This window comes from Ambystoma mexicanum, chromosome 10, assembly GCF_040938575.1.
Source record: "Ambystoma mexicanum isolate Mex_15411 chromosome 10, UKY_AmexF1_1, whole genome shotgun sequence".
In the NCBI taxonomy this organism is placed as follows: domain Eukaryota; kingdom Metazoa; phylum Chordata; class Amphibia; order Caudata; family Ambystomatidae; genus Ambystoma; species Ambystoma mexicanum.
The window spans coordinates 211,498,318-211,525,172 of NC_090932.1; positions in this window are offsets into that span (position 1 = coordinate 211,498,318).

Consider the following 26,855-nt stretch of genomic DNA (forward strand, 5'->3'; position numbering starts at 1 on the left):
TTGGTTGACAGGTATCTCCTCCCCTTTTGCCACTGCCATCTGTATGCCACTCCTGCAGATGGATTTTACTCCCGACACCTGCTGCTTCGTGTTAATCAGTGGAGCAGCATTACGATCTTATGGGACGATCGCCAATGGCCCACATGCCCTTACGCAGTACTGGTGGCTCGGAGCAACATTTCGGCCTTTCAGCTGGACTAGTGCCTCCCCATTGGGTCGGCCCTGCGGTTCTGTGCGCTTCCATGTTGCCTTTTCGTACGTGAATGTGGCTCTGTGTACCATGGGGGAACGGGGCGACACACAGGTAGTGGCTGGTCATTTCTTGCGGATGCAGCCCATAATGGTGATCAGTGTTTTGGAGTTCATGGCCTGATGGCTGTATGGGCTTGGTGACTTTGATGTGCATAAAATTTCTTTTCTGATTTGGCCCGTGTAGCGTTTTTCTTTGCAAGTGATGTGGCATATGCCTATTTGGGGGGCGATGTATTGTGAGGAGATCTGCATTGGGTTCCAGCTTCGGGGTTTAGTTGCGTGGTACTGTGCTGGGCGCGTTTGCCTACGAAGCCCAGTGAGGTCAGGGATGGGGGCTGCCAATATGACAGTTTGAATGTTGTCATGCTCAGGGGCGGGGGATTGGGTTTTGTGTAACAGATGCCGGTCAGCCAGGTGGAGTGGTGGAATGATGTGATTTTCGGAATATTGCTGGTCACAGGTGCCTGTGTTTGCGTGCGTTTCTTGGTGGGGGACTGTGGTCATGTCCATTGGGATGGCTTCTGTATTCGTGCCATCTGTGCCCTGCAGCTCCCATTGGCCCCTCTTGTGTTTCTTTTGTTCGTTGCCATGCATGGGTGACTTGTACATTTCAATGGTTGCATTGTGACTTCATTGCACCTACGGGGAGTTGTACTTTGTGGGCAGGGAGCGGTGTACAGGCACTCAGTGGGGCCGTTTACGGTTGATTCGCGATGCCGTACTTCTCACCATGGCGGTATGGTGCTTTCCGCCGTGCTTGATGGCGTTAGGTACATGTCCGCTAGGGTCGGAATTCGCGTACCCTTGCGCCATGGTGGTATTTACGGTTTGGCATGGCGCGCGCGCGCGTGCTTGGTGCAGTTAGCGTTGGCGTTCACTACGGTGTCGCTAATGGCATCGTACTTTACGGTGACGGGTCATAATCGCACCGAGCGCTATTCGATGGCGGTATTGCATTTCCGCCATCGTTTTTGGATTTCCGCCAGGGTCGTAATGAGGGCCATTGTCACTTGATGTTAAAATAAAATCTTGTGGGAATGGACAGGATATTTATCAACTGCAACATCTCAGCATTTAACCTGAGATAACAACTTGACAAGTTGTCCAAAGATCAGGGGGAGGAATGTTGTACGGTTGACAGAACTGCATCCAGCTTCTGATAGTTAAGAGGAAGCCATATAGAGTTCCTTTGTTTTTAGATGTTGTTTAGGCTTTGTAAATGTACTGTGAAACAGATTTCAGTTTAACTGCAACTCTGTTACGGCTCTAGGGTTTTTTGGAATAAAGAGTTATACTTTTACTTAAAAAATACCAGTTCTGGAGTGGTGAAATTGGTTGTAAAAAGTAGTGGAACTGTTTATAGTAATAAATAAAAGTTGTGGTTTTCCAATCCTGATAGCTCCCACTCACTTCAACAATTGGATAGGATATAACAGACAGAGGAGAGGATAAATAGCCCCGAATATTTGAAGGAGGTTGTGAGTGACCCTGGGGTTTTACCAATCCCTCTGAAATAAAGACAGCCTCCCTCAGAGCCTCTCCAACAGTCTTAACAGGGGAAAAGATTAAAGAGGGATGTGAGGTACTGCTCCCTGCAAAAACTGAGGGTGACCTTTTGGGTTGCCAGGAGGGCTGAGAACTTCCACAAGCTGCTCATTGCTGGGCCTGGAGGGTAGCTTGTGGAGGAACCCCCCGCAAAACCCTCACCACACGTCTAAAGGCAAGAACGTGCCATATGAGACAACCAGAGGTCCTGTACCTTTAATGAGCAACACATCAAGTGCAGGTATAAATGGCACAGAGTTGCAATTCAAGCCTAGTGTCCCTTTAAGACCTGCTCAACACCAAACAATGTGCCCACTAGTTACCAGTTCCCATCATGAAGGAATGGATTCTACTTTTGATTATCTCACAGAGTCTACGACTGCAAGGGAGAGGTTAGCTCTGTGAGGAGAGCTGACCACACCAGTAGTGAGGGGTGAAAGCTGTCAGCCGACATGAGAGAGTGGCAGATAAAAATCAAGATGCAGGTTGAGCCTTTTATAGGCTTAATCTGCATGTTGGCTCAGCTCTGCTGACCTTTGATTTTGCATAAACAAATTAAAATGCTGCCCACAATCCAACAATCACACAATGGGAGCAATTATGTGAGCAAGCTGAATTTAAATGTAGAATGTCCGGCCCAGGGCAAGGGATCACAGCCCTATATGAGCTCTATGTAAGCTCTATTTAAGCCTGATAGGAGTTGAGACACGAGTGAAGGAGATAGTGCCAAGAAGGTGGAAAGAAATGAGTTGGAGGGTAAACAGCTAAAATAAGGAGGAGCTAGAAACAGCTCAGAAGAAGTGGGAGAAGAACTGACGTGGATGTTGAGAGAAGAGCTGAAGACGAGAGGAAGAGAATAACTAAAGGGGTGGTAGAATGAGGTGAGGAGGAGGGGAGGGAAGAACTGAAATGGGGGTGGGCAAAAGACCTGAAGCAGAGTTGGCTCGAAAAACAGAAGAGGAGCTGTAGGGAAAAGTTTAGGATGAGAAATTAAGACGTAGTAAAAACGTGGAAAAACAAACACGTAGGTTGCAACAGGCTCTAAGGAGGAGGGTAAGGAAGGAGTTGATGGTGTGGGGAGAAAACCTCAGGAAAAGCTGAACCAAAGCAGGAGAAATTGATACATGCATCTTAGGTTTACAGGGTGTCATAGAGTTGGGAAATGAGCACATGGCAAATCATTAAGAAGTCCTGAAGGCTATGTATGCATAGTAAGGCGAACAGGAAGGGCTTTTTACGCAAGTTTCCTTAGAAACTAGTACTTAGTGTTACAATGAGGGGGAATCTAAGATTGTTCTGGTATGTAACAAGACCAGGACACCGGCAGTGAAATGCTATGGCGCAACGATAACAGCATGGTCAGCATACATTTTGGTCTCTTATGAATTGGAAATTTGGATGCCAGCAAAGGCAGTTTTCAGAGCTGAAGCTTCTCAACAAGGACAAGGCAATGAAAGCTGACATTCCCTAACCAACCACGTGAACAAAAACATGTGACATTCGAGACTGTGAGTGACAGTTATGTTATGTTATGTTACTTTGCATTTATATAGTGCCTTATGTACCATTGGTATGGTCTGAAGGCGCTGGTAGGTTGAACTCCCTTGGAGAACCGGAGTTCAAGTCAGTAGAGAGAGTAGAGAGAGTCAAAGGTGCGTGTGAGCACAGGATATGTGTGCAGCTGGTGTGGCATTCGTGTAATAGCTGCTTCTTAGCGGTAGGTGTGGTGGTTGAGAGATCAGGGATATGTGTTTGTTCTAGCAGGATTTATCTGCTGCATTAGGCCTGAGGAGAACGCCTGGCTGGGGGGTGTGTAACCAGCAGTGTTTACTTAAGAGTGATGAGGAATATGCGGCAGATGTTAGAATGAGAACAGTTATACCGAATGGTGTCATAGTATATCTGTGTTCTAGATGAATGGTGGTGTGAAGAAGAGAGTAAGCATGGTGATGTGATAAGATGGGTTACATGCTCTCTCAAACGTTCCATGCACTTAAGTTACGCTGCTCCATGTACTCCAGTCTGCTCCATGCACTCCAGTCCGCTCCACGCACTCCAGTCCGCTCCACGCACTCCAGTCTGCCCCACGCACTCCAGTCTGCCCCACGCACTCCAGTCCACCCCACGCACACCAGTCCGCTCCACACATTCCAATTTGCTCCACACACTTCATTCCATACCACACACTCCAATCTGATTCATGCATTTGAATCTGTTCTATTTACTCTGATCTGTTCTGTGTATTCCAAGTTGTTTTATTCACTTCATCCACATATTTCACCCGTACCATCTCCATATTTCATTTGCTCCATCCACATACGTCACCCGTTTCATCCACACATGCCACCCGTTCCATCCACATACGTCACCCGTTCCATCCACATACGTCACCCGCTCCTTCCACATACGTTGCCCGTTCCATCCATATACTTGCCAGTTCCATCCATATACGTCGCCCGTTCCGTCCACTCTACGCATTCAGCGGCTCTACGTACTCATCGGCTCTACGCAATCATCCGCTCTACGCATTCTTTCACTTTAGACACTCATCTGCTCTACATGCACTCTGCACTCATCCGTTCTAGGCACTCATCCGCTCTACGCAACTCGTCTGCTCTATGGCACTTGTCCGCTCTACGCAACTCGTCTGCTCTGGGCACTCGTCTGCTCTGGGCACGCGTCTGCTTTATGCCCTCACACGCTCTACATATTCACCTGCTCTACTCACTCAACAGCTCTATGCACTTACCCGCTCTACGCACTTACCCGCTCTACGCACTCACTCGCTCTATGCACTCACTCGCTCTACGCACTCGCTCGCTCTTACGCACCCCACCTTTCTCACGCACTCATCCGTTCTATGCATTCATCCACTCCATGCACTCACTCGCTCTATGCACTCACTCGCTCTTACGCACCCCGCCTTTCTTATGCACTCATTCGCTCATACGCACTCGTCTGCTCCATACACTCATCGGCTCTAACCACTAGTCTGTTCTACGCAAGCATCCACTCTACACACTCCTCCATTCTTTATTGCTCCTCAGCTCTGCGCTCTCATCCGCTCTATGCACTCTCGCTCTAAGCACTCACTCACTCTTATGTACCCCTCCTTTCTTATGCACTCATTCGCTCATACGCACTCGTCTGCTCCATACACTAGTCGGCTCTATCCACTAGTCTGTTCTACGCAAGCATCCGCTCTACACACTCCTCCATTCTTACCCACTCCTCCGCTCTGCGCACTCATCCGCTCTTATACACTCATCTGGTCTGCACATTCATCTGCTCAAGCGTTCTACACATTCTTCCATACTTCCGTATTCATCCGCTTTACACCCTCATCCGCTCTACATACTCATCCGTTCTACACTCATCTGTTCTGCACATTCGTTTAATCTACGCACTCCTGCATTCTACACACTTCTTTGTACTTACGCACTCATCTGCTCTACACACTCGCCCACTCTACACGTTCATCCGCTCAACATACTCATCCATTCTATACACTCATCTGATCTGCACACTCATCCGATCAGCATCCTCATCTGCTCAACGCATTCATCCGATCAGCTCATTCATCCGTTCCACACGTTTCATCGATTCTAATGATTTCATCTACTCCATTCACTTCGTTCATTCATCATGCATTTCATTAATTTAAATCTTGTTACTGTTTTTGTACGATTTATACTTATTATCCACTTCACTGTTTTGATCTACTTTACTCATTCTATTCTGTTTGTCCTTTTATTTTATATTAGCGGTTGTTAGATGTTAATTTCTCGCATCTAGTAGTTTGTTGGATTAGTGTCATTTGAGATGCTGTTATCCTGTTTGGGTTAGTTTGCGTACGGGTTGGTTTCAGGGGAAGAGCCAGGTTTTCAGGAGTTTGCGGAAGGACATTAGATCTTCCGTTAGGCGGATGTGAGGTGGGAGTGCGTTCCACAGCGTGGGGGCCAAGGCTGAGAATGATGATCCACCTAACCTGACTGAGTTTGTCTTAGGTATGACTAGAAGGCCGGCTGAGCTTAATCTTAGAGTGCATGGAGGGTGGTAGGGTTTTAGCTTGTCTTGAAGATATTGAGGTCCGGTTTTATGCAATGCTCGATGGGAGATGCATAAGGTTTTGAAAGTCACCCTTCGGGCCTCTGGAAGCCAGTGCAGAGTCTTAAGGGCTGGGGAGATGTGGTCTCTTGGGCTGAGTGCAAGTAGCAGTTTGGCTGCGGCATTTTGTGCCCTTTGAAGTTTATTCAGTTGGTAAGCATGGACTCCGAGGTAGAGGGGGTTTGCGTAGTCCAGTCTTAATTTAACTATTGATTCGACCGCGGAGGGTCTGTTGGGAAAGTAGAAATATGGAAAGATGCGCCTAAGGGTTTTAAGGTGGTAGTGGCAGGACTTTGAGACGTTGTTGACTTGGCGCGAGAGTGTTAGGTTAGAGTCAAGGGTGCATCCAAGGTTTTTCAGTGAGTTAGAGGGGGTCAGTAAGTTGCCCATGGCAGATGGCCAGGGTAGTGGGTGTGAAAGAAGTTCAGAGTTGCCACATACCACGATTTCAGTTTTGGAGGGGTTTAACAAGAGGTGGCTCCGGGTCTTCCAGAGCTTTATGTCAAGGAGGCAGGAGGCGAGGTCAGGTCGGCAGTTGGGTATTGAGTTCAAGAGTTTTAGAATTAGTTGAGTGTCATCAGCGTAGTTGTAGCACAGGATGTTGTGTGAACGAATTATTGGTGGGAGGGTGAGTAAGTAGAGATTGAACTGGAGGGCAGATAGACATGCTCCTTTTGGGACTCCCGTGTCGACTGGTCGGGCTTGGGAGGAATAGGTGGAGAGTATCGTTATTTGGTACCTATCTTTGAGGAATGAAGCTATCCATTTAACAGCGGTTCCACAAATTCCTAGGGAGTGGAGGTGGTCATGGAGAATTGAGTGATTGATTGTGTCGAAGGCAGTGGATAGGTCAAGTCTGTCGTCATTTTAAGGTCATCCCAGATTGAGGTCAGGGTGGTTTCAGTTCCGTGACGGGCTCTGAAACCTGATTGTGTGGGGTCTAGGAGATTGTTGGCTTCGACAAAGGCATTTAGTTGGGAGTAGGCGGTTCGGTCAATGAGTTTGGCAAGGAACCTGGTGTTTGAGATGGGGCGGTAGATTTTGGGCTCGAGAGGGTCAAGGAAAGATTTTTTTATTAGAGGTTTGACAAGAACCATTTTGAATGCGTCCGGAAAGATACCCGAGGAAAGGGAGTCATTTATGTTGGATCTTGCGCGTTCTCCTGCTCAAGTGGAAGTGAACATTTCTTTGAGGGTTGTGGGTCTAGCGGAGAGGCGGATGGTTTGCGGGCAGATAGAAGTTTGAGAAATTGGTCTGGTGATATTGGACTAAAGGATTCGAACGTTGGTTGCATGGTGGTCGCAGGCAGTGGGTTGGCCGGTATGTGGGGAGGGTTGCCTGGTGGATGTAAGAGAGACAGTTTGGTGGTTAGAGCATTTGTTCTTTCGAGAGCAGTGGCGTAAAAGTGGAGAGAGACAGAGTCGCACAGTGATTGTGAGGGGGTCGGGACGGTCATAGTGCATGCTGGTTTGTTGAATTCAGAGATGATTTTGGGAAGTTCTTTGCTTGGATTTTAGGATTCGGGAGTTGTAATGTCCTTTTTTAGCTTTCGGGATTTCAGCCTTGTACTGATGAAGGTGTCAGGCCAAGGTGGCTCTGCTCTCCTGGGTTTTGTCTTTCTGCCATTTGTGTTCTAGGTATTTATATAGTTGTTTAGTGGTCTTCAACTCAGGTGAGAACCATCTAGGGAACAGGCCACAGCGGGCTGATGGTTTGCAAGAGGGTTTGAGGCGCATTAGTGAGGTGTTGAGGCATGAGTCAAAGGCATCGGGGTTTAGTTGTTTATTGAGTTGGCAGGTAGGTGGTGAAGACTGGAGGAGTGCGTCAGCTAGGTCAGGAATGATTATTCGTTTTTTCCAGCATTTTCGTATCTTCGGAGGTTCAGATTCAAGTACGGGAAGAGGTTTGTGTGAGTGAATTGCGAAAGAAACAATGAAGTGATCGGACCAGATGATAGGGGTGGGGGGTTTAGATGTATCCGGTTGTGGGAGCTAAAGATGGCATCAAGAGTATGTCCTTTATAGTGAGTCGGGCCGTTTATGTGGGGTTGGAGGTTTATTGCGTCTAGACAGTCAACCAGAGAGTGTGTCATAGGGTTAGTGGGGATGTCGAGCCATATGTTGAAGTCTCCAAGGAGGGTGAGGTTCGGATGGTTAAGTTGAAGGGTGGCAATAGAGTTGCAGAGGTTGTTTGAGAATTGTCTATCGTAGCCAGGGGGTCTGTAGATTATTAGGAAGCTGTGTGAGAATGACGGGGAGAGGAATAGTTTAACGAGAAGTGATTCGCAGGAAGGAATGGAAGGTTGGGTGTCGATGATTGAGGCGTGGAAGTGAGACTTGAAGACAAATGCTATTCCCCCACCTCCAGAGGTACTGTTCATTGGGATGAGGGAGTAGTCAGGGGGGAAGGCTTCATTGGCGATTGGGGCGAAGTCGTCAGAGAACCAAGTTTCGGTGATGAAAACCAGGTCTGGTTTGTCAGAGACGAGGAGGTCAAAGATGCAGTGTTTGTTTTTTGTTACGGATCGTCCATTAAATAGGATGCAGTTCACTTCGGTAGGTGCGGTTGGTGTCGGAGCTGGAGCGGAAGGGGGTAGGTGGGAGAGAGTGGAAACTGGAGAGGATGAGGGGTAGGGTGGTTGATGATCGATGGGAAAAGTGGGTGAGCAGAAAAGTTGGCGGGTTTCGGTTGGGAGTGGGTGGATGCGTTTGTTTGGATGATTCGGTTTGGCCCAGGGGAATTGAAGGTGGGGTGTGGGTGGTTAGGAGTTTTAGTTGCAGTTGGTGAGAAATTGAGGGAGAGGGGTTTCAGGAAGGATGAAAGGAGGGGAGAAGGTGGTGATTGGGGGAAAGAGGTGGTGGGTCGAGACAGGGGAGGCGAAGAGTGCTGAGAGATTGAGGGGGACCAGGTACGTTTCCTCTTTAGTCTCTTTGTTGCGATTGGTGTGTGAGAGAGGGTAGGGGGTGAGAGGGGGAGCGGGATGAGGCTTCTGTTCTTGCTAGGGCTAGGCGTGCAGTTTTTAGGGAGGGGAAAAGGTGTGGTCTGGGGTGGAAGATGGTGGGGGTTGGTGGGAAAGGCGGGGGTGGCTGATTGCAGGGTGGGGTTTGCCCGGTATGATAGTGAGGGGAGCGGGCATGATCAACGTAGGCTGATCGGTGGTGGGGTTCAGGGGTGCAGTGGTCTTAGGGTTGTTGGCTCGCCATCGTGCCCCTCTGGCTTGGTGTTTGGAAAGGGGAATGGTAGGGGATGTGAAGGAGGGTGGGATGATTTGGGAAGGGGGGGGCGGGAGGCGAGGCAGGCCGGAGAGTGGGGTGGTCCACGGTGGTTGTTTCCTGCAAACCCTGGTGAAGTGGGTGCACTCATGGTTAGTATGAGCTATTAGGTGTAGTTTCCGGTGCAACCTACACTTTATTAGACTTTATAAGTTCGGCTTTATCACTGGGGGAGATTAGTCTTGGTTTCAGGGTTCCACTAAGCAGGGTGTTAACTTATTCTAGGTTTTGGTGTATTAGTTGTACTAGGCTGCAGATATTAGGCCATTTTGAAGAGTAGCTAGACCTTAGGATGTGTTGATTAGGCGGACTATTTAGTTGCAACTACAGCACAGTTATGCTGTTGGGTAGGGTTTCTTCTAGTAAGCTGGAATACAGGTAAGCTATTAAGGAGAAATTGAATGTAGAAACACCACAGGTATGATTTGTGTGGATATTTTAATGCAGTTTAGGAGGGCTTTCTAATTGTAGTTCTAAATTCAATGGGGCACGCTATTAGGCACACTTCTAGATTCGAGCAAGGGGTGCTATTAGGCCCACTTCTAAATTTGAGTTTTGTACAGAGAGGATATTAGGGATGTTTCTATATTCAGCTGATAACTCAACGCTACTGAGCACACTATTGCACAGAGAGGGATATTGTGTACACAGAGAGTATATTAGGCACACTTCCAAGTTCAATTTGCACAGAGAGGGTATTTAGGGATACTTCTGAATTCAACTAGGACAAGTTATTCGGCACACTTCTAGATTTGGGCAAGGTGCGCTATTAGGTCCACATCTAAATTTAGCTTTGCACAGAGAGGATAGTTGGGACACTTCTAAATTCAGGTTTTGCACAGAGACGCTTTTAGGCATACTTCTAGATTCAACTTTGCATAGATGATATTAGATTATTAGGTACACTTCTAAATTCAACTGTGCACAGAGCTTATGTTAGACTATTAGGTACACTTCTAAATTCAACTGTACATAGAGATGATATTAGGCCTACTTCTAAATTCAATTTTTGTACAGAGGGGAATTAGGCTATTAGGTAGACCTCTAAATTCTACTTTACACTGAGATGATATTAGGCATACTTCTAAGTTAAACTTTGCACAGAAGGGACATTTAGGCACGCTTCTAACTTCAAGTTTTCACAGTGCGGCTATTAGGTACATTTCTAATTTCAACTTTACACAGGCTTTGTACATAGAGGATATTTGGGACACTTCTAAATTCAGGTTTTGCACAGAGACGCTTTTAGGCATACGTCTAGATTCAACTTTGCATAGATGATATTAGATTATTAGGTACACTTCTAAATTCAACTGTGCACGGAGCTGATTTTAGACTATTAGGTACACTTCTAAATTCAACTGTACATAGAGATGATATTAGGCCTACTTCTAAATTCAATTTTTGTACAGAGGGGAATTAGACTATTAGGTAGACTTCTAAATTCTACATTACACTGAGATGATATTAGGCATACTTCTAAGTTAAACTTTGCACAGAAGGGACATTTAGGCACGCTTCTAACTTCAAGTTTTCACAGTGTGGCTATTAGGTACATTTCTAGTTTCCACTTTACACAGGGAGACTATTAGGGACACAAGTCAGTTCCACTAGGGAACACTATTAGACACACTTCTCAACTCAACTTTGAACAGAGTGGATATGTAGGCGTACCTTAGACTCAAGTCTTGCACATAGAGGCTATTTGGGCACACTTGTAAATTCAACTTTCATATAGAAGCTATTGGGCCTACTTCTTAATGCAACTTTCACATAGAGGCTATTGGGCACACTTCTAAATTCAACTTTTCGCAGAGAGGATATTGGGCACACTTCTAAATTCAACTTTCACAAAAAGGATATTGGGCGCACTTCTGAATGCAACTTTCACAGAGAGGCTATTGGGCGCACTTCTAAATTCAACTTTCTCAGAGAGGATGTTGGGTACACTTTTAAGTTCAGCTTTTACAGAGAGGATTTTGGGCGCACTTCTGAATGCAACTCTCACAGAGAGGATACTGGGCATACTCCGTAATTCAACTTTCACATGGGAGCTGTTGGGCGCACTTCTAAAATCAACTTTAACATAGAAGCTATTGGGGAAACTTCTAAATTCAACTTTCACCTAGAAGCTATTGGGCACACTTCTGAGTTCAACTTTCACGGTGAGGCTATTGGGCTCACTTCTGAATGCAACTTTCACAGAGAGGATACTGGGCATATTTCTTAATTCAACTTTAACATAGAAGCTATTGGGCACACTTCTAGATTCAACTTTCACCTAGAAGCTATTGGGCACACTTCTGAGTTCAACTTTCGCAGAGAGGCAATTGGGCATACTTTTAGATTCAGCTTTCACAGAGATAATGTTGGGCACACTTTTAACTTCCACCTTCACAGAGAGACTATTGGGGTCACTTCAAAATTCAACTTTTCACAGAGGATATTGGGCGCACCTCTGAATGCAACTTTCACAGAGAGGATACTGGGTGTACTTCTTAATTCAATTTTCACCTAGAAGCTATTGGGCATACTTCTGAGTTTAACTTTCACAGAGAGGCTATCAGGCACACTTCTAAATTCAACTTTCACATAGAAGCTATTGGGTGCACTTCTTAAATTCAACTTTCACAGAGAGGCTATTGAGCGCACTTCAAAGTTCAACTTTCACAGAGAGACGATTGGGCACACTTCTAAATTCAATTTTCACATAGAAGCTATTGGGCACACTTCTAAATTCAACTTTCACATAGAAGCTATTGGGTGCACTTCTTAAATTCAACTTTCACAGAGAGGCTATTGGGCGCACTTCAAAGTTCAACTTTTACAGAGAGGCGATTGGGCACACTTCTAAATTCAACTTTCACATAGAAGCTATTGGGCGCACTTCTTAAATTCAACTTTCACAGAGAGGATGTTGAGCACACTTTACAGTTCAACATTTACAGAGGATATTGGGCACACTTCTAAATTCAACTTTCACAGAGAGGCTATTGGGCACACTTCTAAATTCAACTTTCACAAAGGATATTTGGGCACACTTCTAGATTTACTTTTCACGTGGAGGATATTGGGCACACTTCAAAATTCAGCCTTCCACAGAGGATATTGGGCACACTTCTAGACCCAACTTTCACATAGAGGCTATTGGGCACACTTCTGAATTCAACTTTCACCTAGAAGCTATCGGGCACACTTCTGAGTTCAACTTTCACAGAGAGGCTATTGGGCGCACTTCTGAATGCACCTTTCACAGAGAGGATACTGGGCATACTTCTTAATTCAAATTTCACATGGAAGCTATTGGGCGCACTTCTAAATTCAACTTTAACAGAGAAGCTATTGGGCACACCTCTAGATTCAACTTTCACATAGGAGCTATTAGGCACACTTTTGAGTTCAACTTTCGCAGAGAGGCTATTGGGCACACTTCTAGATTCAGCTTTCACAGAGAGACTGTTGGGCAAACATCTAAATTCCACTTTCACAGAGAGGATATTGGGCGCACTTCTGAATGCAACTTTCACAGAGAGGATACTGGGCGTACTTCTTAATTCAATTTTCTCATGGAAGCTATTGGGCGCACTTCTAAATTCAACTTTCACCTAGAAGCTATTGGGCATACTTCTGAGTTTAATTTTCACAGAGAGGCTATTGGGCACACTTCAAAGTTCAACTTTCACAGAGAGGCTATTGGGCGCACTTGTAAATTCAACTTTCACATAGAAGCTATTGGGCGCACTACTTATATTCAGCATTCACAGAGAGAATGTTGGGTACACTTCGAAGTTCAACTTTTACAGAGAGGTTATTGGGCACACTTCTAAATTCAACTTTCACATGGAAGCTATTGGGCGCACTTCAAAATTCAACTATTCACCGAGGATACTGGGCGCACTTCTCAATGCAACTTTCACAGAGAGGATACTAAGCGTACTTCTTCATTCAATTTTCACATGGAAGCTATTGGGCGTACTTCTGAATTTAACCTTCACAGAGAGGCTATTGGGCACACTTCTAAATTCAATTTTCACATAGAAGCTATTGGGCACACTTCTTAAATTCAACGTTCACAGAGACGATGTTGGGCACACTTCAAAGTTCAACTTTTACAGAGTGGCTATTGGGCCACTTCTAAATTCAACTTTCACATGGAAGCTATTGGGTGCACTTCTAAATTCAACTTTCACCTACAAGCTATTGGGCACACTTCTGAGTTCAACATTCACAGAGAGGCTATTGGGCACACATCTAAATTCAACTTTTACAGGGAGGCTATTGGACACACTTCTAAATTCAACTTTTCGCAGAGAGGATATTGGGCACACTTCTAGTATCAACTATGGATGGAGAGGATATTATGCAAATTTCCAAGGTGGACTAGGGGACGTCGCTTGGCACAATTTTAAATATAACTTTGCACAGGGAGGCTATTAGGCACACTTCTAGCTTCAACGGTTAGTTTCATGTTTTATGAATGCAACTTTATCACAGACATGTTTGTAAATGCACACTCCTAGATGTAATGCCGCCACAATATGAAGATTTTAAAATGGTTTAGTTTCTAGGTTGAGTGGTAGGGTAAAAAGAAACAAGGGAGTGGCAGAACAAGTCACAAGTCCACAGCGCTTGTAGAACAATATAAGGGATCAAACACAAGGCTGCAGGTATCTGGATGGTATGGGTACACTGCCAATGTACATCCACAAGGCAAGTTACGGAAAACAAAAGTGGTTCCAGTCTCTCTGCGCCAAGAAATTGAAATTTATTGGAGATGCGAGGAAATGCCTAACACGTGTTTCAAGCTGAGTGCAGCTCTTCGTCAGAGGCTTGAATTACAGCAAGATCTTCATAATTATAACGTTGGCCAATGCCAGATAAATGTCTCAGACTGCCTCGCAGTTGCGGAACGGCACGACGAGCGTTCGTATGTGTCTGCTTTCGCGCCAAAAGTGGTAGGGTAATATGGTGTGAAGTAATTGCTTCTGACCCTGCCCTTGCCACACTTACTATTTGTGGGCTTCTTGCTTCTCCTGCTGATACCTGCAGATACGATCTGGAGTCGTCTCTGAAGGAGTCGTCCTTTGCCTCAGGTCCTTAGCCGATGGGCTCCCGGGCAGAGGGCTGCCCTAGGAGAACTGGTAATGGAGGGGAATCCTCTCGGCAGGACCAATCGGAGCGGGATGGGCGGGTCGGGAGGCGGGAAGGAGGGGAACCAGGAAGAGGGTGCGGGGTGGGAACGGGAAGGCAAGCGGGGGACAGGAGGGTCTGGGGGCCTTGCTAAAGTTTTAAAGATGGCCCGGAGGGGCTGCAGGCGCGCTACTAATGTGCTGCAAACTCACCAGCAAACTTTCACCAAAGATGGGCAGACTGCTTCAACAACGCCGTTAGGCCCACACACACGGTCCTAGGACCAATCGGAGCGGGATCGGCGGGTCGGGAGGGAAACCAGGAAGAGAGTGCGGGGTGGCAACGGGCAGGCAAGCGGGGGACAGGAGGGTCTGGGGGCCTTGCTAAAGTTTTAAAGATGGCCTGGAGGGGCTGCAGGAGGGCTACTAATGTGCTGCAAACTCACCGGCAAACTTTCACCAAAGATGGGTGGACTGCTTCAACGAGGCCGTTAGGCCCACACACATGGTCCTAGGCCCAATTGGAGCGGAATGGGCGAGTCGGGAGAGGAACCAGGAAGAGGGTGCGGGGTGGGAACGGGAAGGTAAGTGGGGGACAGGGGGGTCTGGGGACATTGCTACGGTTTTAAAGATGGCCCGGAGGGGCTGCAGGAGCGCTACTAATGCACTGCAAACTCACTGGCAAACTTTCATTAAAGATGGGCAGACTGCTTCAACAAGGCCGTTAGGCCCACACACACATGGTCCTAGGACCAATCAGAACGGGATGGGCGGGTCGGGAAGCTGGAGTTAGGGGAACCAGGAAGAGGGTGTGGGGTGGGAACGGGAAGGCAAGCGGGGGACAGGGGGGTCTGGGGGCTTTGCTAAAGTTTTAAAGATGGCCCGGAGGGGCTGCAGGAGTGCTAATAATGCGCTGCAAACTCACCGGCAAACTTTCACCAAAGATGGGCGGATTGCTTCAACGAGGCCGTTAGGCCCACACACACGGTCCTAGGACCAATCGGAGTGGGATGGGCGGGTCGAGAGGGGAACCAGGAAGAGGGTGCGGGGTGGGAATGGGAAGGCCAGCGAGGGACACGGGGCTCTGGGGGCCTTGCTAAAGTTTTAAAGATGGCCCGGAGGGGCTGCAGAAGCGCTACTAATAGGCTGCAAACTCACCGGCAAACTTTCACTAAAGATGGGCAGACTGCTTCAACGAGGCCATTAGGCCCACACACACACGGTCCAGGGACCAATCGAAGCGGGATGGGCAGGTCGGGAGGCGGGAGGGAGGGGAACCAAGAAGAGGGTGCGGGGTGGGAACGGGAAGGCAAGTGCGGGACAGGGGGATCTGGGGGCCTTGCTAAAGTTTTAAAGATGGCCCGCAGGGGCTGCAGGAGCACTACTGATGTGCTGCAAACTCACCAGCACACTTTCATCAAAGATGAGCGGACTGCTTCAACAAGGCCGTTAGGCCCACACACACGGTCCTAGGACCAATTGGAGCGGGATGGGCGGGTCAGGAGGGGAACCAGGAAGAGGGTGCGGGGTGGGAACAGGAAGGCAAGCGGGGAACAGGCGGATCTGGGGGCCTTGCTAAAGTTTTAAAGACGGCCCAGAGGGACTGTAGGAGCGCTACTAATGCGCTGCAAACTCACCGGCAAACTTTCACCAAAGATGGGCGGACTGCTTCAACAAGGCGTTAGGCCCAGACACATGGTTCTAGGATCATTCAGAGTTAGATGGGCGGGTCGGGAGGCGGGAGGTAGGGGAACCAGGAAGAGGGTGCGGCGTCAGAACAGGAAGGCAAGCGAGGGACAGGGTGGTCTGGGGGCCTTGTTGAAGTTTTAAAGATGGCCCAGAGGGGCTGCAGGAGTGCTACTAATGTGCTGCAAACTCACCGGCAAACTTTCCCAAAGATGGGCAGACTGCTTCAACAAGGCCGTTAGGCCCACACACACGGTCCTAGGACCAAACGGAGCGGGATGGGTCGGTCCGGAGGGGAACCAGGAAGAGGGTGCGGGGTGGGAACGGGAAGGCAAGCGGGGGACAGGGAGGTCTGGGGGCCTTGCTAAAATTTTAAAGATTGCCCGGAGGGGCTGCAGGAGCACTACTAATGCGCTGCAAACTCACCGGCAAACTTTCACCAAAGATGGGCGGACTGCTTCATCGAGGCCGTTTGGCCCACATACACGGTCCTAGGACCAATCAGAGCGGGATGGGCGGGTCGGGAGGCGGGAGGGAGGGGAACCTGGAAGAGGGTGCAGGGTGGGAATAGGAAGGCAAGCGGGGGACATGGGGGCCTGCGGGCCTTGCTAAAGTTTTAAAGATGGCCCGGAGGGGCTGCAGGAGCGCTACTAATGTCCTGTAAACTCACCAGCAAACTTTCACCAAAAAAGAAAAAAAAGGGAGAGACCAAGCAAACTCTGCAAACATTGCAGTGATACATACACTGAGCAGTAAGACGTATTTGCTATAATGACTACCATTTACATTTGAATATATTTGGCCCAGCAGACAAAAAAAGCAAGAGGACCATGTTTGGGTAGCAGAGAGGCCTTGAGAACGTACAGAGACGTTTTCTGCAGAGATCCATTGAATATTGAGGACCACACTACTTTATAGGAAAGCAAACTCGCTCTTGGAAAAATTTGAATGACTTTCATTTTGCTTTGTCTATTTTTTTATTTATAATTTGTAGACCCCCAAATCGTGTGCACTAGAGCACCTTAACATCATTTTCACATGAGATGAGGGGAGATGATTTAACAGGGACAATGAGGGATTTGGAGTTTCAGAAAAGGTTGTATATATTTCTATATATGTTTCAAATTTGATCTTAAAAATGTACTTTCTAGAGAAATAACAGAATATACTTTTTGTGAAGACGGTTATTTCTGACCACTTCTTGATTCATGCTCGCTTCGTAACAGCACACATTTTGTACGTAGAGGAGAATGCCAACGTGATTTTAGGCACAGGTACATTTTTTAGGAAGAGGAAACGGCCAACACATGTGTCATTTTTGTTTTACAGGCAGAAGAGAAGGCCCAAACATGTGAACCACATATGTGATTTGTATGCACAGTAGAACTCCCAATCAGGTTTAGGCAGACATGTGTTGCCCAAGTCCAGGAAAAGGACAAAATAATGACAACTGCCTGTGCATTTTGTAGGTGGGGGAGACTGCCAAAGCAATGCTAGACATGCATGTGCTTGTAGGCATGTAAAGGCCAAAGCATGTAAGGTAGGTGTACAAGTTGTAGATGGATAAGAAGACCAGAACAGTGAAAGCATCACAACCATTTTGTAGACAGAGGAGATTGCCAAATTAGTCTTGGTCACACATGTGTTTTTAGGGAGAGGAGAAGACCAAAGCACAGAGAACCCCACTTTTGTGTAGACAGAGGAGAATGTGAAAGCAGTGTTGGGATGCATATGTGTTTTGTAGGCGAAGAAGGGCAAAGCTGTATTAGGCACACCTCGTTGTCTAGGATCAGGATGAAGGCCAAAGAACAGAGCATTAAGAACCCCACAAATATTTTGAAGGAAGCAGAGAACACAAAAACTGCTTTAGGTGTGCATGGGTTTTGTAGGTGGGAGAACTTCAAAGCAGTGAAAAACCTATGTGGTTTTTGTAGGAAGAGTATAACTTTCTCCTTTCCTCCCATCTCCTCCCTCTCTACCTCTCAGGCCAAAGCCAACTCCATCACTGCCACCCACCTTCTCGGTCATCCGACCCATGAAGCACATGTCAGTTGAGGCTTTCGCCGCCACTTTCTCACCCCCCCCCCCTTTGGCTGACTCACACATTGACACAGCGCTTGCCATTCTGCTATATCTGATACTCTTGAAGTTCTTGACCCTGTCATGAGGATCCACCTGAAGCCCAAAGCCAAGTGCAACTCTGGGTATGACTCAGGCCTCGTTACCCATAAATGCAAGTGCAGAGTGGCTGAGAGGAAATGCTGTGCTTCATGTACATTCTCTGACAAACTGGCCTCCCACCTGCTCCCAAGGAAATACCAGCTCTCTGTCCACACCAAGAAGAGAGCTCACATCCAAACCCGCATCTCTACGGCATCTAACAACTCAGCTGAACTCTTTAAAATATGCAAAGAACTGGCCAATCCTGTCGCAGTCTTTACCTCTCCTGTCCATTCCCAGGCACACAGGCTCTGGTTTCTCATTGCATCGCTAAAACTCAGGACATCTTGTCCTTTCACTCTTCCTCTTCTCCACCTCCCTCTACCCCCTGCTCTTCCTCTGGCCCTACTCCAGCCACCTTTCCTCCCTCCTTCTCTGCCTTTCCCCTGTTTTCCCCAGACAAGGTTTCTAGACAAGTCTGATTTATGAAAGATTTGTCAAAACAGGTTTGTCCCTGTTCTTCCCAAACCATCAAGGACCACATTAACTCCCTGGATCTTTCTCTGGCCGACTTCTGCAATTACTCATTCACCACTGGAATCTTCCCACCCCCCTGAAGCACTCCCTTGTGTACCCTCTTCTTAAGAAACCCTCTGCCGACCTATCCTGCCTGGCTAACTATCGCCCAATCTCCATCACCCCTTTCCTGGGCAAATTCCTGGAAAAGCTGGCCATCTCCCAGCTCATTCTCCACACTGAATCTGTTAGTTGTCTTCATGATCATCAGTCTGGCGTCAGTGCTGCCAGAAGCACGGAAACTGCTCTCCTGAACATCTGTGAAGACCTGCGCTCCAACCTTGATTCCAACACCCCCTGTGTCCTCATCCTACTTGATCTCTCTTCTGCCTTTGACACAGTCAACTACGCCATCCTGCTCAACCATCTCCGTGATAACCTGGGTATCAATGGTCAGGCCCTGGTGTGGCTGACTTCTTTCCTCTCTGATTGACTCTCCCAGTTCCAACTTGGGTCCTTCCTTGCCTCTATCTCTATCTCTACCTGTGGTGTTCCCCAGGGGTCTAACCTCTCTCCCTGGCTGTTCAACCAATACCTAGCACTTCTTGCCCTCTGCATTGCCGCTCTCTGCCCTAACTACCAGTGTCACACAGATGACAGCTTATTTACAGGCTACCTTCAGCCACCTCTTCTCCTTCACTCATCTCTCACTTTCTCTCTGCTACCCAGAAGTGGTGTGCCGCCAATGATCTCTGCCTTAATGCCAGCAAGACTGAGATTCTCCTCATCGGCTCTCCCGCTCCCTCCTTTCCTGTCACTCTCTAGCCGGCCTCTCTTGGCCCTCTTTCTGTGCCCACCTGTGAGGCTAAAAACCTTGGGGTAATCTTTGACTCCACACTCTCCTTCTCTCCTCACATCTCTGACGTTTCCAAGAAGTCACATTACCAGCTGCACCTCCTCAGAGGTATTCTTCCTTTCCTCTCCTTCCCCCAGAAGCTCACTGTCTCCAGAGCTCTGGTTCTCTCTAGGCTGGACTATAGCAACAGCCTCTTTCTAAATCTGCCTGCTTCTACTCTCCGCCCTCTGCAACTCATCCAGAACAGGACTGCGAGATTTGTCCTTGGCGTCGAGCCCAGGGACCGTATCTCTCCTGGTCTGAAATCTCTGCACTGGCTTCCAGTGGCTGTGAGGATTATGTTCAAGACCCTCTACATTGTCGACAAGGCCTTCTGGGGCGAGGGGCCTCAATATCTTCAACTCTCTCTTCCTAAATATCTGCCTTCGTGAGTTCTTCGCTTATCCGCCTCCAACTCCCTCAGGGTCGGTCGCTTCTACAAGCAACGAGTTTGTGGTATAACTCTTTCTTCGGCTGGGGCCTTCCTCTGGAACAGCCTCCCTACCTCCCTGAAACTTGAGTACAACCATTTCCAGTTCCAGAAGCACCTCAAAACCTTCCTCTTCTGCTTTCTCTCTTCCTCTCCCCTGCTGAATTCCTGGCTGAAACCTGAAACTGCACTGGTTACCTGGCCACACTCTGATCTCAGGCCCAGGTCACCTCCCACGCCAGTTGCACACTGCACACCTGCACTGCCTCCCTGGCAACCCCTGCTCTTGGGCATTGTTTTTTCTGTATCCCTACAGTCCCCTTACAGCACTTGACACCTGATGTCTGCACTTACCCTTTGCACTTGCCACCAGCTGGCCATATTTTTTTTTATTATTGTTTTATTTATTCTATGTATCCCATGTACTGCACTGTCCCCTCCCCTTCCCTCCGCACTTTCCCCCTTCGCCCTTCCCATGCACTTGCACGATCTCAATGACACCTGGCCTAGTAGTATTGCTGTCTCTATCTTCCCTCTGTTCCCCCTCCCTTGCCTCGTCGCGCCTTGAAACACGTGTGTATTGGCGCGTTAAAATGCCATATCATATCATAGTCACATGTGTGCTTTGTATACAGTGAGAATGCCAAAGAAGTGCTAGGAAAACATGCATTTTATAGCTGGAAGAGACAGCCAAAACAATTAGACCCCAAAATGCATTTTGTACATTGTGTTAGACAGAAGTGTGCTTTGGAAGCGAATGAGAAGGCCCACTCTCCTTTAGGCACAAATGCATTTTTTAGGTAAAGGGGAAGGGCCAGAGTGGCGAGAACCCATGAGTAGGTTTAGGAGAACGCCAAAGCAGAGTAAAGTAAATGCTCGTTTGGAGTCACATCGAATGTCTAGCAGTTTTAATGACACGTGTTTTGTAGGTGGAGAGAAGGCTGAAACAGTGAGAACACCTCATGTGTTTTGCTGGCAGAGATGAGAATCACACCTGTTTTAGGCACGTGTCCATTTTGCAGGTCAGAAAACAGAAAAGTGGTGAGAACGCTGTCTGCAGTTTCCAGGCACAGGATAGTGCCAGAGTACTGCTAGGCACACGAGTTTGTGGGCAGGGAGAAAAGCAAGGCATTTATAGACACTAGCATTTTGTGTACGGAGGAGTACTAGAAATCAATAATTTTCAAAAGTGTATTTTGTAGGCAGAGGAGGAGGACACTCACTGAGAACTCTGTGTGTTCTTGTTGGAAGAAAAGAAGGCTAACGCAGTGTAAGACACACCTGCATTTTGCATTTTGTACATTGGAAAGATTGCCAACGCAGAGGGAACCACAAGTGCCCTTTGGAGCAGTGAATGGCAAAAAAGTGTTAGGCACAGGAGTGTTGGGGTAAGGCGGGATTGACAGCCAAAGCAATGTTTGGCAGTCTGAATAGGTTTGAGCAGAGTTCAGTAAAGGTAACATGCCTAAATCTGAATGAGTTGAATAGGAGTAGGGGATGGGCTGAGAAGGAAGGCTATTTTTGGACATTTTACACCTGCTACAGTGGTAGCTGTATTCAGAGGAGAAGCAATGTAAAAGAATGTATAGTACTTGTGGAATTCTTGGAACTTTTAATCTTTTGATAATATTGTGCCAATGTGGTGCGTGCACTGTGCTTCACTGAAGCCGAAGCTTCCCAAAACAAGAAACTCTTGGACGAATCAGGAACACTCCTAAAGGATCAACCAAAACGTAGTTCGATTAACAACTGGAATTTTTAATGAATAAATAAATAAATAAGTTCACAATGCAAGCAAACACATTGGCTCAATATATTCAAGTTCAAAGAAGTCCAGGAGGACTACACATTCAAAAATTGTTTTATTGTTAAATTGAGACTGCATGCTCTTTGGGGGGGATGGTTGATTTGTCGATCCTTCGATGTTAGGAAGTGTCTGTGTTACAATCTGTTAAATATTTTTTTTTTAGAAGGCTTTTGGATAGCTACTCCATCACAAGCTTTTTGACTTTATTTGAATTGTGTGCAATGTAGACTGTTGGTTGCTAGGGACCTTATCATAAGAGGCATCTCACATGGTCAGACTGGACCTTAAAACGGTCTTGGGCATCAATGAAAAAATGGCCAGCATTTGCAAATGGATATTCAGTCCTTTAGTCACAGACTGTTTGAATAGCACCCAAGGGGTTGTGTTTTTTTGAAATGTAAACAAATTGTGATATTTAAAGAATATTTATTCAGCAACAATGGTTAAAACTACTAGTTGCATAGTGAAGTAACTCCTCAAACTGGCCCACATTGTCCAAAAAGTGGCCCATTTTGACTGGCCTACACTAGCATTTTTGGTACGGTCATCGCCCTATTGCCCTATAGGCCAGTCCAAGCCTACGAGCTCATCCATAATGGGTGAGGGGTGTCCCCCACTGCCCCCTCACCCATTATGGAGGAGCTGAGGAGCCAGCCCGGTGAAACACTGAGCACTCCCTCAGCTGCTTTTTCCAGCTGAGGGAGTACTCCTAGGCTGGCTGAACTGTCAAAGGGAAACACTGGTCCTCATTACGAGTTTGGAGGTAACCATGCCGCTATTTGCGGCATGGCTGCCTCCAAACTCGTTCCATCTCCGGCCTGGTGAATGGAGCAATTACCGGTCCATTCCGAGGTCGGTGGGACCGGTAATTCCCCATTCACCAGGGCCAGTCCCCATTCCCATTTGAGCCCCCATAGGGCTCAATGGGAAGCGGGAAGGCGGCAATAACGGTACCGCAAATTGAGGTACCGTTATTGACCCTGGTATCCCTTTGCGGCTCCCGTCCTTAACACCTGCAAAAACCAGGCGTTAAGGAAGGACCAGAAAAGGGAACTTGTAGTAGGGTGGTAAGGGATTACCGGCACCGGTGCCCTTACCGGTGCCGGTAATTCCTTACCGCCCACCTCGTAATGAGGCCCACTGTTTGCCTTTGACAGTTCAGTTCCCCAGCCGCACATGATCACTGAGCCATGCAACGCTGGGGGAGTTTTGCTTCGCCAGCCTTGCATAGCTCATTGGAAATGCTGACTGGGGCACTGCATGTATGTATGTGCAAGGGGGTGCTAATGCACCTCCTTGCACATACGGGCAGAGCAACCTGGAGCGGGGCATTTTAGCAACCACACGCAGGCCCCTGCAGAAGGTACGTTTATGGCGATTTATTTTTCATGTAAATGTATATGGATGTGTGTATGCTTGTGTTTTGGGACTGTGGTGGGAGCAGAATGGGCGGCAGCACTGGAATAGTGGTGGGAGTAGGGTGGGGAGAGCCCAGGGTCTGTACTGGGAATTGGGTGCGGTGACGGCACGCAAAAGTTCGTAGCGATTTCTACATACTGTCCATCTGGCACTTTTGGGGGGGCCCGGCCTGCCAAAACTTTGCTCAAGGGGTGCCCAGGCCAAAAAAGTTTGAAGACCACTGTTCTAGGGTATATATGTTGTTATTATAGTTGCCATTTGGGCTAATTTCTAACACCCACCTGAGGAAGATCCTAGTGGATTGAAACATGTGCATGTACTGGCAAGCTAGACCTCAAAGGCTGCTTCATTATTTTGGGATTTACAAGCATATTGAAGTCGTTGATATTCACTGATGATCTTGGATGACATCCATCAGACAATCTAGTGTTCATCACTAATTTGCTAGTGACCGCCTCATCCACCGAAGGGGTCCCACTAACCCCGGAGGTTGGTGTTACACTACCTGGGAAGCAAGGCAGTGATCTACAAGGTATGCAGGCACAGATTACAATAACATGGCTTTCACAGTTAGGGACACTTTGGGTTCAGAAACACAGAAAGCACGTGTATTTGAAGTTCTGCATCGTTCACATTTTTTATTGTGTGGCATGCAAATGTGGGTGCTTTCTCGCAAACATGCTTTGCTGGAAACGTTACCTTCAGTGGTAAAAGTCGAGACCAGCCATGTGGCCCATTCAATCCTTGGCCTTTCAATGTGGGAAACGTCCAACAATTATTGGGAGAGTAGGATCTCACCAGGGGTGAGTACAAAAGGAGCCTACAGTCGGTATGCCCTTTCTGCCCTTCCACACTTTTTGGAGGAGTCATGTGTGAGTGTCGCAGGGATAGTCTGCTGACCTGCATCTGCACGTTTTTGCCACCCCTTACATGAATCAGCTAGGAACACGTTTGCACTGTCTGAACATAGAATTCCTATACTCTGCTGCTCCACTCGAGGAAAAAAAAAAACAACAAGCCGTGGAAATAAATTAAATTGAACAAAGTACAGAGCTGTTGCTTGCAGTTATTATATGCACAATTAAAGGGGATGTTTGTAGCCCAAGTAATAGAGTCAGAAGACAAACGAGCACTCGAGACCGCTGTCTGGCAGGCAGCCTCCTAATGTAATGTATGGCAATGCGCTGGCCGCCCCCGCCTGCTCTGTCCCCGGGCACGGGCTTGCGGGGGCAGCCTTGGGTACAGGGTTACGGTCCCCTATGTAGGCAGGAGACTGGGGAGGCGCGCAGGTGGATTAGAAGAGACGCGAGCAGGCAATTGGCCAGCGGGCACTAGCGGCACCTCCGCTAAAAGGGTTTCTTAATGCTCGTCTCCTTGACTCGGGGATCAATCAAGCTCTGGCAGGATGCGAAGTTGCCGCACCTTAATGAAGTGTAGAACAGAATATCTAATGGAGCCACATAATGAAGTGTGCGGGCAGTGCATGATGGAGAACGTAACTCTTGTCCCCGGTGGAGCTGAACACGAAGCCAGACTTGGGAGTGTCCTCGGTCGACCCCATGAACGAGCCACTGCTATGGTTCATATCCTTAGAAGCCTTACACTAGGAGGACATCACACATCACCAAGGAGCTCTCTGAATATAAGCATGTTATAGGTCACCGAGGAGTTTTCTGGACTACAAGATGTAGCTCCTGGGTCACATAGGCGTTCTCTGGGTACAAGAATAGGTCATTAAGCAGTTGTCTGGAAATAATGATATTACAGGTCACCAAAGCAATCCTTGGGTATAGGTCTCCTAGGAGTTCTCTGGGTACAATGATATTATAGGTGATCTAGCAGTTCTCTGGATGCAATGATATTAATAGTCACCAAGGCGTTTTCTGTGAGTCATATCTAGGGGTGCCTTACGGCGCATCTCCCACGGCACATGCTTAAATCATCTTTAATCCCTGCCCCTTCAAATAGACTAAGTTACAGGAGATCCCATAACTGTAATATAACCCACTCCCAAGATATTATTCTTTGGCTCTAAATAGTCATGCTTTAAATGCTGCGGCACAGGATGCAGCGCTACAGGGTCATGATTCACAGCACATAGCCCTTGTAGGGTAACCTCTCGACAACCTGACCGAAAAATATGCCACTAGGGAAAAAGGTTGGGTTTACCCTTTTGTGAGCAGTACAAGATCTTTATTTGTATGCAAAAAGGAAATCATCATTTGTGACACGTCCGATATACTGCGTTCAACCCCCATCCTCATTGGCTGTAGCCTATTTGCATGCTGATATTCACATATACACCCCCATTTCATTGTTTGTGCCATCTTCTCCTCCAACTCCTTCACACGTGTGAATTGATTTCTTCACCTTGGATTGTAGTTATGTGATTGGTTAAGTTACTCACAACACTGCCCTGCCAAAGGCCTAATCACATTATGTGTACATGCCCATCATCATGCGCTCAATGGATAACTTTGAGGTCAGTCTGGTCCTTGTAATTAAAGCAACTCTTTTCTTGTCCCAGACACACATGTACCCCACCATGCATCCCTGTTTCAATCTTATAACAGTATGCATCATCCTTTGCTCTCCCTGGCACAAATCACAGGCCTCCTTTTCCTTTGTTCCCCCCTCATCAGCTACTCCTCCCGAGCAGCAGGTCCAACTAATCAGTCTAAATAGTGAAGGATTTAGGAGTTTTGCTCATGGTCATCTGGTCGTTCAAATGAGATGACCATTATCCTGAGCGACGCTAGTGTCCTTAATCACAGCTTGCATGTTGGCAGCTCTAGACCTCTTCCCTGGCTTCCATGAGTTTGTCCTTCACAACCGGCCACATCCCTTGCTCATGTTGAGCCATTCACATTCATATGTATGTGTTCCAATCTCGTCTGGGCTAGGGTGGACTTTCATCCACAGGGCCTCATTGTTTTGTGTTTCCAACATGGCCTGTGAGGATTCAGGCCTACCTTCGAATATAGTAACACTTCTATAGCTCTCGTCATTGAGATTCATGCTATGTGTATGTGTCATGCACCTGCAATATATTTGCTTATTTTATAAAGCTGGTCATTAGTCTGCCTTGAATTTATATGAACCCCTAGCGTAAGCATTCCCTATGCCAGTCAAGTATATCTCATAAACTCCCCCAACCCGCCTGTGCCCACCTTTATGCATTTCCTGTGTATTCATATATTTTTCACAGTCTGTTCTGTTTGGGAGGGGCTGGGATCTGAACATGCATCCCCACATTCCCTCCTTTAGGTAACCCACCATTTACTAACCCTATCTACTATCACTCCCTATCTGCTTCATCTTTAGGAACCCACACCTTATATACATGACTCAAGCTTTCACCATCTCGAGCATACATCTCTGGAGTGCATGTAAGGTAAATATAACCTCCATTGCCTGCTAAATCAACTCAATGTTCAGTGTAATTCTCTGAGTCTGGCGGGGGAGAGGTCAATGTCCCCGGAGGATGTATAGGTCTTTCAATTCTAGCTATACAAGGCTTATGTAAATCCTCTGTCTGAACCTGCCTATTCTTTTTACCCAGGAGAGCCATTCTTGCCCCCATTGTTAACCATCATTATCACACTATTCAGAATGGTCTTTGCATAGCATCGGAGCA